This window comes from Heptranchias perlo, unplaced genomic scaffold, assembly GCF_035084215.1.
Source record: "Heptranchias perlo isolate sHepPer1 unplaced genomic scaffold, sHepPer1.hap1 HAP1_SCAFFOLD_50, whole genome shotgun sequence".
In the NCBI taxonomy this organism is placed as follows: domain Eukaryota; kingdom Metazoa; phylum Chordata; class Chondrichthyes; order Hexanchiformes; family Hexanchidae; genus Heptranchias; species Heptranchias perlo.
In genome coordinates this window covers 1,679,010-1,693,749 of record NW_027139516.1, presented here as the reverse complement: position 1 = coordinate 1,693,749, position 14,740 = coordinate 1,679,010, and the positions used below count along the sequence as shown (strand labels likewise).

Here is a 14,740-nt window from a genome sequence, read left to right as displayed (position 1 = left end):
GGCTCTACGAGTCCTGGAGTGTAAGAAGGCGCACAGTGAACAATCATCAAAGAGAGGGACCTTTGCTCCATCCCTTCGATAGCTCAGCTGGTAGTGCGGAAAATTTGGAGAGATTAAAACTTGAAAGTTAAATCGCTGGTCTACTTCCGGCTCAAAGTAGCGAACATGCTTTTGGAGTAAGCGGTATTGAGCTCAAGGCCGCTTTCTTAATTTTACAGACTGCTTAAAATGTTGGCGCTTTTCCTTCCTCAAACCTTAAAGCTTTCCGTGTCTGTCCGAACATGACTGTTTTGCTCGAGCATTTGCTTCTGTTCACCAGCAGGAAGTGCCTTTGTGTAACAACACTCCAAACCACTTTCAGACAAAAAAGTCTTCTCTCAGTCAGAGAGGGCTCCCGCTGTTCCCTCAAGCTCGGGGCAGCTGTTCCTTCCTTTGACTTCTTCAACCTTCCACAGGCTCGGGCTCTTCTCAGCATCATTCACGATTACTGTGGCTTCCCGTTCTGCTTTTGCTCACTTGCTGATGCTCGATACCGCCGATTGGAGCAAAGCACTGAATATATTCAGGGAGGGGGCCAATTAAAGATTTTTCCACCATTCGTGGCGCTGCATGGAGGCGAGTGTGAAGCGGCTACTGTGAAGGGCAATTGATTACTAGCAACGGGGGTTAACTCAAATGGTAGAGCGCTCGCTTCGCATGTACGAGGTAGTAACGTCGATACCTGTATTCTCCTATCACCCTTTATCTGGGGGCAGTTGTCCAGAAACTAAAATGGTTGTCATTTGTCAGCGAGGCTATAACCAACGTAAATCCTAAGCTTCGATGCAGAGAAGTCAAGGGGCAGCAAATCTTTTGGTTTGCTGCAGTGAGCAAGAGTTCTTCATTTTGGTGCTCAGCCAAGATGGAAAGATGAGAGATACAAAGATGCTTCATAGGTCCCGATATCTTTTCTGAGGATTGAACTCAGAATTATTCAAGGTTAGTGAGACTGATGCACTACTTGCTGTGTTAAGAACGCACTTATGCCGGAAACCGGCAGGCAACACTTCCAAGTAGGACAGTTTGCAAGGTATCTAAAGTCATCAAGTAATGGGCCGTTTGCAAAAACCATCCAGCCAAGTTGGAGTCAAACCTACAATCTTCTGATGTGTCGTCAGACACGTTATTTATTGCTTGACTGGCCCAGGGTGTGCAGAGTAAGTTACAGATCACAGTCCCACAGCACTGCGGGATGAGCAGGTACCGAGCAAGTCTCGGTCATGCCCACACGACTCCACGAGTGCGGGAGTGTCAAAAGGCGTACGGTGAGCAATCACTACAGAGAGGGACCTTTGCTGCTTCCCTTCGATAGCTCAGCTGGTAGAGCGGAAAATAACAGTTAATTAAACTCAAAATAAAGTTATCCTTCGATCGATGTTTCAATTCCGGCTTGAAGGAGCGAGTGTACTTTTGGAAGAAGCAGCAATTAACTCAAGGTCGCTCTTTCAACTTTCCAATGGAAGGAATCTTACAACACCAGGTTATAGTCCAACAATTTGATTTTAAAATCACAAGCTTTCGGAGATTATCCCCTTCGTGAGGTGCTGCGTGCTATGGTAAAGAGAGGTCAATGGGCAGCAAATCTTTTGGTGTGCTGCAGGAAGCAAAAATTCTTGATTTTGGTCTTGATCAAAGATGGAAAAAGAAAGCTTAATTATGCCTTCTCTGAGGATTGAACTCAGGACCTTCAGATTATGAGACTGACGCGCTGCCTGCTGCGCTAAGAAGGCACTTGATGTCTAGATGTCCAGGCAGCACAAACATGTAGGACAGTTTGCAAGGTGTAAAGTCATTAACTAATCGGCAGTTTGCAAAAACCATCCATCCAGGTCGAAATCGAACCATCAGTTTTCTGAATTTTGGTCAGACACGTTCCCCATTTCTCCACTGTCCCAGGGTGTGCAGAGTAAGTGGGAGCTCACACTCCCACAGCGCTGCGGTATGAGCAGGTACCGAGTCAGTCTCGGTCATGCCCACGTGATTCCACGAGTAGGGGAGTGTCAAAAGGCACACAGTGAACAATTCCCAAAGAGAGAGACCTTTGCTGCTTCCCTTCGATAGCTCAGCTGGTAATGCAGAAAATGTGTAGAGATTCAATCTTGAAAGAAAAATCACTCTTAAATGGCTGGTTTAATTCCGGCTCAAAATAGTGGTTTTGGAGTAAACGGTATTGAGCTCAAGGCCGCTTTCTTCACTTTACAGACTGCTGACTGCTTAAAATGTTGGTGCTTTTCCTTTCTCAAACCCGAAAGCGTTCCGTGTCTGTCTGAACACGGCTGATTTACTCGAGCATTTGCCTCTTTTCACCAGCAGGGAGCGCCTTTGAGCAACAACACGTCAAACCGCACTAACTTTCAGGCAAAAAAAGACTTCTCTCAGTCAGTCGGACAGGTCTCTCGCTGCTGAAAGGCGTGCCTTTGAGCATCAATTCTTTTTACTTTCAAAATATACTTTAATTCATAAAATTTAAGGATACATACAGTTCAGTGTAAAAGTCGCAATTTCAACTCAATACAATACAAAAACAGATCGCACACACTATGATCCCATTATTTCAATAGAAAACACAGTACAAATCTTACAATACATTCTGTATAATAAAAGGTGGGATGGCTTCATACAGTAGCCTTTCCCCATCGAGCCCTTGCATAGGCTGCACCGTGCCTCAGTGCGTCCTGCAGCACATTCTCCTGGACCTTGGAGTGTGCCAGTCGGCAACACGGTCGTGGTCAGCTCCTTCAGCTGGAAGAACAGCAGGTTTTGGGCGGACCAAAGAGCCTCCTTCACCGAGTTGATGGTCTTCCAGCAGCAGTTGATATCTGTCTCGGTGTGCCTTCTGGGAAACTGCCCGTAGAGCACAGCGTCCTGTGTTACCGAGGTGTTGGAGATGAACTGGGACAGATAGCAACGCATCTCTCTCCACATATTCTGCGTGAAGGTCCAGTCCACCAGGAGACGGACAACAGTCTCGTCCCCATTGCAGCCTTGAAGGCAGCTCGAGGTGGTGCTGAGATTCCGTATGTGTTGGAAGGACCGCACTGGGAAGGTCCTACTCACCACCATCCAGGCCACATCCTGGTGCCTGTTGGTCAGTTGCAGCGACGAGACTTTCTGCCAAATGGCATCAACCGTCTGGTCGGGGAACTGCCTGAGTGGATCCACCCTCTCCTTTTCCGGCAGGACCCCCAGAACGTTCCTCGTCGACCACTGTCTGACGGCCTTGTGGTCGAAGTGATTCCTCCTCAGGAACTTCTCCACCTGGGACAGGTGGGGAGTGGAGGGGGGGAGCTGGGTCGGTCCAGCTGGACGTGGCGTTCCTGCTTCTGCTCAGTTTTCTCAGTGTATTGGACAGGTAGAAGCTCAGCACGTAGAGACACTTGGTGTTTGCAGACCGGGGCACTACGCACATCCGGAGGCAGCCACACGCAAAGGTGTCCATCAGGATCAGGGCAGCATTGGGGACGCTTCTGCCCCCTTTGTCTGGGGGGCTTGTACATGGTGTCCCTGGAGACACATTCTACCGTGGAACACCAGACAAAGTGGAAGATAGCTCGGATGACTGTGGTGACGGAGCTGTGGGGAATGGGCCAGACCTGGGCCACATAGAGAAACACCGCGAGTACCTCACACCTTATCACTAGGTTCTTGTTGGCTACGGAGAGAGAGCGTCCCCCCAACATACAAAGCTTCTGTTTGGCCTTGGCGACCCGCTCCTCCCATTTTTTGGTGGAGTCCTGGGCCCCCGAACCCGATCCCCAACAGCATCAGGTAGTCGGACCTGACGATGAAGTGGACAAAGGATCGGGTCTCCCACCTGCCATTGAACATGTCCTCACTCTTACTGCGGTTCACTCTGGACCGCAAGGCCAGCTCGAGTCGTTCGCAGATGCCCATCAGTCTGTGGACCGACTGCTGATCGGAGCAAAAGACGGTGACGTCATCCATGTTCAGGGAGGTCTTAACCTGAGAGCCTCCACCTGGGATCGTCATCCCCCTGATACCTGTGTCCTTCCTGATGGACACGGAAAATGGCTCGACTCAACGCATGAACAAGACCGCAGAGAGAGGACAGCCCTGCTTGACTCCAGATTTAATTGGAAAACTCTCTGACTCCCGCCCATTGATTAGGACTGCGCGATGGATGTCCATATGGAGCAGTCGGATCCAATCGCGGATTCCCTCCCCAAACCCTATTTTGGAGACCTTGTCCATCATGTATGTGTGGGATATTATGTCGATAGCCTTCTCCTGATCCAGGCTGATCAGGCATGTGTTCACCCCTCTGCCCTGCACGTAGGCGATCGTATCCCAGAGCAGCACAAGGATATCAGAGGTCGTCCTGCCGGGTAAAGTACATGTCTGATCGGGGACGTTCACCCACTCCAGAGCAGATTCGAGCCTGTTGGCGATGGCCTTCGACAGAATCTTGTAGTCAGCATTAGCAGGGAAATGTGTCGCCAATTTCTGATTTATTCCCTCTCCCCCTTCTGCTTTTAGATGAGGGTGATGATGCCATTCCTCATGGACTCTGACATGCTGCCTGCCAGAAGCATACCCCCGTACACTTCAAGTAGGCCTGGGCCAATCCAGTCTCACAAAGCCGAGTACAAATCAACCGGTAAACCATCGCTCCCCGGAGTTCTACTCTTCTCGAAAGACTGGACGGCCTTTGTCAGCATCGTCCGAGTTCAGTCGCCGATCCAGGCTCTCCAGCTCGCTGTCATCTAAGACCTCCGTGACAGAGGACAGGAAGGTTTGAGAGGCCGTGCTGTCTCTGGGCTTTGTATCATACAGCCTGTCATAAAAGGACTTGCTGATCCTCAGTACGTCGGTCTGTGAAGACGTCACCGAGCCCTCTTCCTCCTTCAGGCTGCTGATCACCAGAGGTCCCTCTGTGCAGCTTCTGGAAGAAGAAGCGCGAGCACTTCTCGCCCTGCCCCACGGAGCGGACTCTGGACCAAAAGGTGATCTTCGAGGCCTCGGAGGTGAAGAGTGAGACTTGCTGGTCCTTCAACTCCCTGAGTTCCTCCCCGACATCGATCCACATCGACTGCAGCTGGAGCAGATCCTGCATGCGTTTCTGGAGCTGGGACAATTTCCTCTGTCTCTCTCTCGCCCCTTTAACTGGACGGTTCAAACCGTGCAATCACAGGGTGAGGCCCCTTTAACTGGACAGATCAAACCGTGAGATCAGAGGATGAGGCCCCTTTAACTGGACGTTTCACACCGTGAGATCACAGGCTGTCCACCTGGACTCACCCTGAGATCTCAAGGTTTTACGCGTCCCCTTTCACTGGACGCGTAAAACCTTGAGATCTCAGGGTGAGTCCCCGTTAAGTGGACGGGTAACAAAGTGAGACCACAGTGTGAGACCCCTTTAACTGGACGGGTCACACCGTGAGATCTAAGGGTGAGACTGTTTTAACTGGATTGGTCACACCGTGAGATAAAATGTTGAGGCCTCTTTAACTGGACGGCTCACACCGTGAGATATCAGGGTAAGGCGCTGTGATTACAGTTGGTATTTCCTCGCTCGACTAATTTAAATATGTGAGGTGGTGAGAGTGTTGGAGAAATGAAGGCTTGAGATGGCAGAAGCACGGGGTCTCAGCAGCAGTGGGAGCAGGACTGTACTTTGTAACTGGTGCAGGGAAACAGCAGTGGGAACGGAAATCACAAAATCACAAGAGACTTAGAGGTCCATGTATATAGATCATTAAAATATTATGGACAGGTACAGAAAATATTCTTAGAAGGCTAATGGAATGCTGGTCTTTATATCTAGAGGACCAGAATACGTGGGTAGAATTATGCTACAGCTATACAAAGTCCTATACACCTGGAGTACTGTGTTCAGTACTGGGTACCACACCTTAGGAAGGACATATTGGTCTTGGGAGTGCAGAGCAGATTTACTGGAATGATACATGTGAGAATCCCTGTGTGGTCAGTGTCCAGTAAAATATTAAAATGCCTACGTGGCAAAATAGCAGAATGCAAAATGGTTAGGAAAGGGTTAATAAGTTGATAACTGAGGTTGGTAAAGCCCTCCCACCCCCCTGCTGGGCCATATGTTTGCGTTGTCAGCAGGCCTGCATTGTCTTATCAATGTAGAGTATTTGATGTGTTTCAGGGTCTGGTCTGAGTGTCTCCATGCTGCGAGCTAATCAAGATTGGTAACACCTTAGCAAGACCAAAAGGCACATTCCCAGTGAGAAGAAAGGATGCATCCATCAGTGTCTGTCACTGCGGCATGATCAGGCCATGGGCTACCTGTGATTGGCTTGAAATTAGGTAACCTCGCATGGCCAGTCTATGTCCAGCTTATGATTGGTGTTGACTCTTGTGTTAACGATGTTCCAACCCCTATTGATCTGTATAAAGGTATGAATTTTTGTATATGTCTTTGTCTCCTTATTCTGTTAGAATCGTTCGGACTCCCTCAGGAGTCTGAATCGAAGCTACAGACTAAGACCTGCTATTAAAGTTGTGTTGAACTTTAAAGGTGTATTCGACTCAGTGTTTACTGAACCAGACTGAGGGGATAAAAGAATCCAGTTCATCATTTGATGGCCCGTACGGGGATCTCAACGGTCGTTCACCGAGAGTTCGCGGAGTAAGAGGCGGATTTGTTTTGGACACGGAGGAAGGAGAGAGCGCGCCCGATGCGAGTAAAACCTTTTTTTACCAATTCGGCTTTCCTAAATCTGTTAAGTCTGACGACGAATCGTCCAATCGCTAACACTCGTGTGGCGTCCTTACTAGATTCAGGTCAGTCTGGCGAATACACAGAAATAGCAGGAAGAGGTCAGTGGTTAAATATCACTGAGGGTCAGTACAGGTACTGAGGGAATAACTTGTAAGCGGTAGGTCAGTGATCGAACTGTCTCTGAGGGTCAGTGATTAAAATTATCACTGAGAGTTAAAGTTCGAGTTCTTGGTAATTGGATATAAAACGGAACTTCGGGTCAGTGATCAAAATTATCACTGAGAGTTAGAGTTCGAGTTCTTGGTAATTGGATATAAACCGGAACCTCGAGTCAGTGATTAAAAATCGCTGAGGATTAGGGTTCGAGTTCCTGGTGATTGGGTATAAACAGGAACTTCGAGTCCCTGGGGATTGGGTATCAACAGGAACTGATTGCTTGTGCTGATCGACTACAGAAGAAAGTGCCTGTCTCAAACGCGCAGCTTTAGACCGGTTGTTAAGAGGGGAGATCCCCCACGCGAAGGTCAGGACCCTGAAGTGGGCGTAGAGACCAAAGGCACTTAGGATTGTGAGGCACAAGGAGTCAGGTCCATCCTTGAATTCTGTTCGAATACGGTTGTATTAATTAGTTGACTAAGAGTAAAGGAAAACGGGACATAGAAAGGGTAATTTTCTGGATGCCACTGCAGAACCGCATAGTGCCTAACAGACTTTGTGTGAAAAATATCCGGACGAGGCAAAACAATTTAGACAATTGTCGGGCGGGTTGAATAAAAAATTGGGGAATGGTCAATGGCCGTTGGGAGGAACTAAAGACCTAGATACTGCCATAAAAGCACAGGAATTAATTTGGAAAAATAACGGAAGTAAAGCAACCAAATATTTAATTGCTTTATGGAGACAGTACTGTCAAGAACTTAAAGAAGCTTCGTTATTAGCAAGTTGGCAGGATATCGTGTTGAAGTTAGGGATAGGACTCACTGAAGGAGAAGTAATCAAGTCCGTAGAGGTCCTAAAAGGAGAATGTGCTCATGAAAAGCGCTCTAAAAAGAGGTCTGAAAAGACTTCGGGCGAGCCCAAAACAGTTGAGAAAAGGGAATTACGTAATCCAATGATTGGCCTTGCCTTGGCTGAGGGGGACGAGGATGAATTGGATGAGTGGAATTGTAGGTCCCGTGTAGCTCCCCAGGGTCTTAGTGCTCCTCCTGAGTACAGTAATATCTATTCTTCAGTGCCTACGGGACCGACTGTTCAAACCCCTGTGATAATGCCTCAAATTGTCTCCCGTACCAGAAGTAAAACTAGGGAATTATTGGCTCCAACATTTGAATTCTCAGTCAGCCCACTTAGTTTAAGACAGCAGAGAGATCAGAGACTGGACAGTCAGGGACTTAGAGACGCAGACACTGAAGAGTCAGGAGACGACTTGCCATCACTAAATTTAGAACGTACTACTGAGGCACTCGCTAGGTATGAGCCGACCCCTCGTCAGTTACCAATGAGGCCGATGCCTAATCCCGCTTTTGATCCAAACCCAGCCAACGCTGGAGTAGCCGGCAACTCCCCAACGATAGATGTGTACTGTCCATGGAAACCCAACGAGATAATGGCCATTCTAACTGGGGTGCCGGATAGGAGAAAGCCACCTACCGCATTTATAGAATTCCTTAAGACTGCCGTTTCCATCTATAATGCAGAAACAAGGGTCTGCGCTAGTCCAGTATATGGATGATCTGTTGATAGCCAGCCTTGATGAGCAGAGCAACCGAAAAGACACTGCCCAATTGCAAAATCACTTATCCTCGCTAGGGTACAGTATCCCGGTCGAAAGTACTGGTGGGCGAACAGAGGGTTAGATTTCTTGGAGTCATGCTCTCAGCAACCGAGCGGAGCCGAGAAAGAAGCAGGATTGAACCAATCTGTCAATTCCCTGTACCTCGAACTGCAAAGGAGGTACGGCAGTGGATGGGAATGGTAAACTATTGCAGACAGTGGATCCCTAATATTGCCGTGGACACTAAATTATTAACGCCATATACCAGCAAAGAGGGCGAATTTCAACTAGATTCTGACGCATTGGGAGCATTTGAGAGATTAAAGGAAGATTTGTCACAAGCACCCGCATTGGGGAGACCCCTGTACGACAGACCATTTCAGTTGTACTGTACTATCCTCGCTGATTGCTCGACTGCTGTTCTAACTCAAAAACATGGAGACAAGCATAGACCGGTTGCGTACTACTCTTCGAAGTTAGATCCGGTAGCGCTAGGGCATGCAGTTTGTACTCAGATTTTAATGGCCATTTACAATAGCCTGCTGTCAGCTGCTAATCTGACTTTACAACAGGACATCACTGCATACAGTTCACACTCGGTAACTGCATTATTAGGCCAGCTGCAGACTCAACATCTTACCATGGCTCGACAGAATAAGTGTGAGATATATCTGCTGAATAATCCTAAACTGCGATTTAAACATTGTACTACTATCAACCCAGCATGTTTTCTCACAGAGCCACCCCTTGAACGGACTGATCCAGGACACGATTGTTTATCTTTAATTAAGGAAGACACTTCTGTCAGAGACGATCCATCTGATGTCCCAATAAAGGATCCGGACATAACTATGTACGTGGATGGGAGTGCCTTTATTGGTTCCTTTGGAGAGAAACTTTCTGGATATGCAATAGTGGACCAGGACGGTAAAACTGTTGAATCTGCTGCTTTTGAGTTTCCATATTCTGCCCAGCAAGCAGAGCTGTTTGCATTGATAAGAGCTTGTGTCCTCGGGAAAGACCAAAGGGTTAATGTGTATACAGATTCAAGATACGCTTTCGGGGTAATTCACGATTTTGGACAGTTATGGAAAAACAGAGGGTTTTTGGCTTCTGTCGGTACTCAGATTTCCCATCAGAAGTTAGTCTCAGATTTATTACAAGCCCTTATGCTACCAAGACAGATCTCAGTTACAAAATGCTCCGCCCACACGACAGGACAGACCCCAGTAGATATAGGGAATAGATATGCTGATCAGGGAGCTAAGGAAGCGTCCCAGACACAGAGGGTGGTTGTCCCTAGACTGATGAATCAGACTAAAAGCTCAAACAAAAGCAAGTCTCCCTCTGAAAAGCCAATGCCAACCATCCAAGACGTCATTAAATTACAGAAGGACGCTCCTGACTGTGATAAACAATTGTGGAAACAACTTGGTTGTACTTATGACTGTGTATCTAAATTGTCGGTTACCCCTGCGAGGCAGACTTGTATGTCATATGAATTAGCAGTATGGGTTATTGAATGTGTACACTTTGCAACTCATTGTGGTGCCAAAGCTGCTCGTGACACACTGCTGGCCACTTGGTGGCATCCTAGGTTGCAAGCCCTAGCCCATAGCATTAGCAGTCGCTGTCTCATTTGTCAACAACGCAACCCTGGGAAGGGAGTGCCTTACGAATGGGGAAAAACCCCTTTGCTGGAAGGTCCCTTCGAGACCCTCCAGATGGACTACATTGACTTGGAAATATGTCAGGGTTATAAATATGTTCCAGTTATTGTTGATGTATTTAGTAAATGGATAGAGGCCTATCCAACAACGAATAACAAAGCCTCCACTTTTGTAAAAGTTCTGATGAAAGAGATCATTCCTAGATACGGAATCCCAAATCAATTGAGTTCCGATAACGGCCCTCATTTTGTGGGTCAGGTGAACAAGGAATTCTGCACCCAGATGGGCATCAAACAACAGTTACACTGTGCTAACAGACCACAGGCCGCTGGATTGGTTGAGCGTGCTAATCAGACTTTAAAAAATAAACTGGCTAAACTGCAGGCTGAGACTGGTACTACTTGGCTCAAACTTCTTCCAATAGCCTTATTTCAGATACGTACTACTCCGGCTGGGGTAGCACGGTTAAGTCCTGCTGGAATTACATACGGGAGACCCCTCCAGACCCCCTGGAATCAAAACGTTCCGAAAACTGTCCACTTTCACCACATGACGACAGAAATGACTGATTATATTTTGTCATTAACTAAGGCATTGAGAAGCCTCCACTCTCGGGTACGAGCTGCCTACGTCGAACTTCCTCCTGTAGCCAGTCCATCTAAAATCGAACCGGGAACGTACGTGTTCATCAGGAATTGGACAAGGAAAGGACTGGAACCTCGTTGGGAGGGGCCCTATCAGGTTCTACTCACCACCCCTACCGCTGTGAAGGTAGAGGGGAAGAGTGCCTGGGTTCACCTCCACCACTGTAAAACTATCAGTCCCACGTCTCAAACTTAAAATGCTAACTTCTTTCTTCTTCCAAGAAATCGTCCCTATACAGGTATCGTGACCAGTTATGAAAGTCTTCCCTTGGATCTTCTGCCTTGAACTCTTGCTGACCCTGGGAGTAACCAAAAGGTGAACATGTTGATGGGACCAGCCTAAACGCATACACCACCTATGCAAAGGAGACGTACTTCGATGCAACGATAACGACCCAGACGGATTCGGAAGGTGGATCAACACCCGGATAGACGGATGTGCCGGGCTCCTGAGGCAGCCCCACCGCTCGATAGAGTTAGGAATATCGCATGGAGGAATACCTTGTTATTGGACTGAGTGCAAATATGATTATGTTTATAAACGTGAAGGGGAAAAGACCCCTGAGCTGTGTCAACAAGACAGAGATACACAGAGGCACGAGCAGGACCTGAGATTTAACCAAGAGAAACAGCGTAATGTGTGAGCCACTATGGGTACTTTTGACTATGCAAGGTTGGAGGCATCCCTGCCACAGAGACGTAAGAGAGATTTCCAACTCCAGAAGCGCGAATTGCACTTTAACACCTTCCTGTATATGAGTTATGTGTATGCCAAACGGCAGGGTATCTCTAGTTGCTGGGTGTGTTCCCACATCCCTCTCCATTCCAAGGGAGGTATTCTCTTCAAACCAGTCCCCTTTTCGGAAAACGAGACTGCCGAGTGGGTCGAACATAGGACCACCACGGATGAGACTAGGGAGGATGCTCGGAAGGGAACCCGGTATGGGAATAGCTTGAGTGGGGGAGGATTGGTATCGCTCCTTTAACCAGGCCCTAAAACCGCCCGTCCTGGTCCTACCCGACACCTCTTGTACAAAATCACCAAAGGCGGCGGTATTTTTTTTTTATTTTTTTTATTCGTTCACGGGATGTGGGCGTCACTGGCAAGGCCGGCATTTATTGCCCATCCCTAATTGCCATCGAGAAGGTGGTGGTGAGCCGCCTTCTTGAACCGCTGCAGTCCGTGTGGTGACGGTTCTCCCACAGTGCTGTTAGGAAGGGAGTTCCAGGATTTTGACCCAGCGACAATAAAGGAACGGCGATATATTTCCAAGTCGGGATGGTGTGTGACTTGGAGGGGAACGTGCAGGTGGTGTTGTTCCCATGCGCCTGCTGCCCTTGTCCTTCTAGGTGGTAGAGGTCGCGGGTTTGGGAGGTGCTGTCGAAGAAGCCTTGGCGAGTTGCTGCAGTGCATCCTGTGGATGGTGCACACTGCAGCCACAGTGCGCCGGTGGTGAAGGGAGTGAATGTTTAGGGTGGTGGATGGGGTGCCAATCAAGCGGGCTGCTTTATCTTGGATGGTGTCGAGCTTCTTGAGTGTTGTTGGAGCTGCACTCATCCAGGCAAGTGGAGAGTATTCCATCACACTCCTGACTTGTGCCTTGTAGATGGTGGAAAGGCTTTGGGGAGTCAGGAGGTGAGTCACTCGCCGCAGAATACCCAGCCTCTGACCTGCTCTCGTAGCCACAGTATTTATATGGCTGGTCCAGTTAAGTTTCTGGTCAATGGTGACCCCCAGGATGTTGATGGTGGGGGATTCGGCGATGGTAATGCCGTTGAATGTCAAGGGGAGGTGGTTAGACTCTCTCTTGTTGGAGATAGTCATTGCCTGGCACTTATCTGGCGCGAATGTTACTTGCCACTTATCAGCCCAAGCCTGGATGTTGTCCAGGTCTTGCTGCATGCAGGCTCGGACTGCTTCATTATCTGAGGGGTTGCGAATGGAACTGAACACTGTGCAGTCATCAGCGAACATCCCCATTTCTGACCTTATGATGGAGGGAAGGTCATTGATGAAGCAGCTGAAGAAGGTTGGGCCTAGGACACTGCCCTGAGGAACTCCTGCAGCAATGCCCTGGGGCTGAGATGATTGGCCTCCAACAACCACTACCATCTTCCTTTTGTGCTAGGTATGACTCCAGCCACTGGAGAGTTTTCCCCCTGATTCCCATTGACTTCAATTTTACAAGGGCTCCTTGGTGCCACACTCCGTCAAATGCTGCCTTGATGTCAAGGGCAGTCACTCTCACCTCACCTCTGGAATTCAGCTCTTTTGTCAATGTTTGGACCAAGGCTGCAATGAGGTCTGGAGCCGAGTGGTCCTGGCGGAACCCAAACTGAGCATCGGTGAGCAGGTTATTGGTGAATAAGTGCCGCTTGATAGCACTGTCGACGACACCTTGCATCACTTTGCTGATGATTGAGAGTAGACTGATGGGGCGGTAATTGGCCGGATTGGATTTGTCCTGCTTTTTGTGGACAGGACACACCTGGGCAATTTTCCACATTGTCGGGTGGATGCCAGTGTTGTAGCTGTACTGGAACAGCTTGGCTAGAGGCGCAGCTAGTTCTGGAGCACAAGTCTTCAGCACGACAGATGGGATGATGTCAGGGCCCATAGCCTTTGCTGTATCCAGTGCACTCAGCCGTTTCTTGATATCACGTGGAGTGGTATGTTTCAACAGCACACAGGGGACTGTCCCAGTGGGTAAAAGCCGGTGCACATGGTATGTAGATTTAGATGATTGCACCAAACCACTGCCTCAACCAGAGTGGGGAGGGGCAGAGGTTAATACATCTGTGTGTTTGGGTAATAGAACCAGACCGGGGTGCCCTACAAACCGGTCGTGGGGTTCGCGGAAACAAACTTGTCGGGAACAGCAAGGAAAAGGAGAAGGGGAAGGGCTGAAGGACGTCTTCGGGGGTACCACGTATAATGGTACGTATTTCATATGCGGCCATAAGGCATTCCCATGGTTGCCTCATAACTGGATCGGGTCCTGTTGTTTAGGATATGTAGCGCCATATGTCCATCACTTGCCTTCCCCAGCGGATCATCACCATTATAGGCCTAAAAGGACAATTACAGAAACGGAGCGATATTTCGCTATTTTGTTCCCAGGGTATGTGGTAGCCAGAGCAATCAAGGAAATTCCGCAGATGGCTTCGGTATTAGAGGAGGTAGCCAATGAGACTGCAGTTGCACTAACGGAGGCCAGTGCAGAGATGATAGCCATTCGGATAGTGGCCTTGCAGAATCGCATGGCCCTAGATTACCTTTTGGCCGCAAAAGGCGGCACGTGTGCACTGATAGGGTCGGAGTGCTGCACCTACATACCGGATAGCTGAGAAAACATAACTAATCTGGCTGAGCATATACAGAAAGCCGTAACAAAATTACACCAAACCCCGGGAGCAGGTTGGTTAGACTGGCTCCTTGGTGGCTCATGGGGATCGTATTTGATGCACGGATTAATTATTCTAATTGTAGCAATACTTACCTTTGCCCTGATTATTGCCTGCATCAAAATTTGCTGTAAGGTAGCAATGGAACAAATCCGAGTATGAGGCTATGCCCATGCTGATTGGGCAAGGATTAGGTATCATGAAATGATAAAAGGGGGGAATGAGAATCTATACGCAGTGCCCCTTTAATGAAAATGCCTACATGGTCAGTTTCAGAAGAGGGTAGGATTGCTTATGTGGCAAAGTAGAAGAAGTAGTGATGTGATTAAGCAGGGGTTACTTCGAAGCCAGCCTACTGTGGGTTAGGACAATGGGCCCCTTCAAGGCTGATAGTTATATGCTGAGCTTGTTAGATATAGAGGTCTGTTTATGCTCATCATGGAAGAGACCTGACAGGATTAGGGAGTCTCTGGTGTGAGTGTCTTGGTACAGCCGGTTA

General features: G+C 48.4%; 1 non-coding gene across 1 annotated transcript; it reads right to left on the bottom strand.

Annotated features, from left to right (window-relative positions):
• Window positions 1-1,696: 1,696 nt before the first annotated feature.
• On the bottom strand, window positions 1,697-1,769 carry trnam-cau (transfer RNA methionine (anticodon CAU)). The gene has a single exon. It is a non-coding gene; the product is annotated as a tRNA-Met (tRNA).
• Window positions 1,770-14,740: the final 12,971 nt, after the last annotated feature.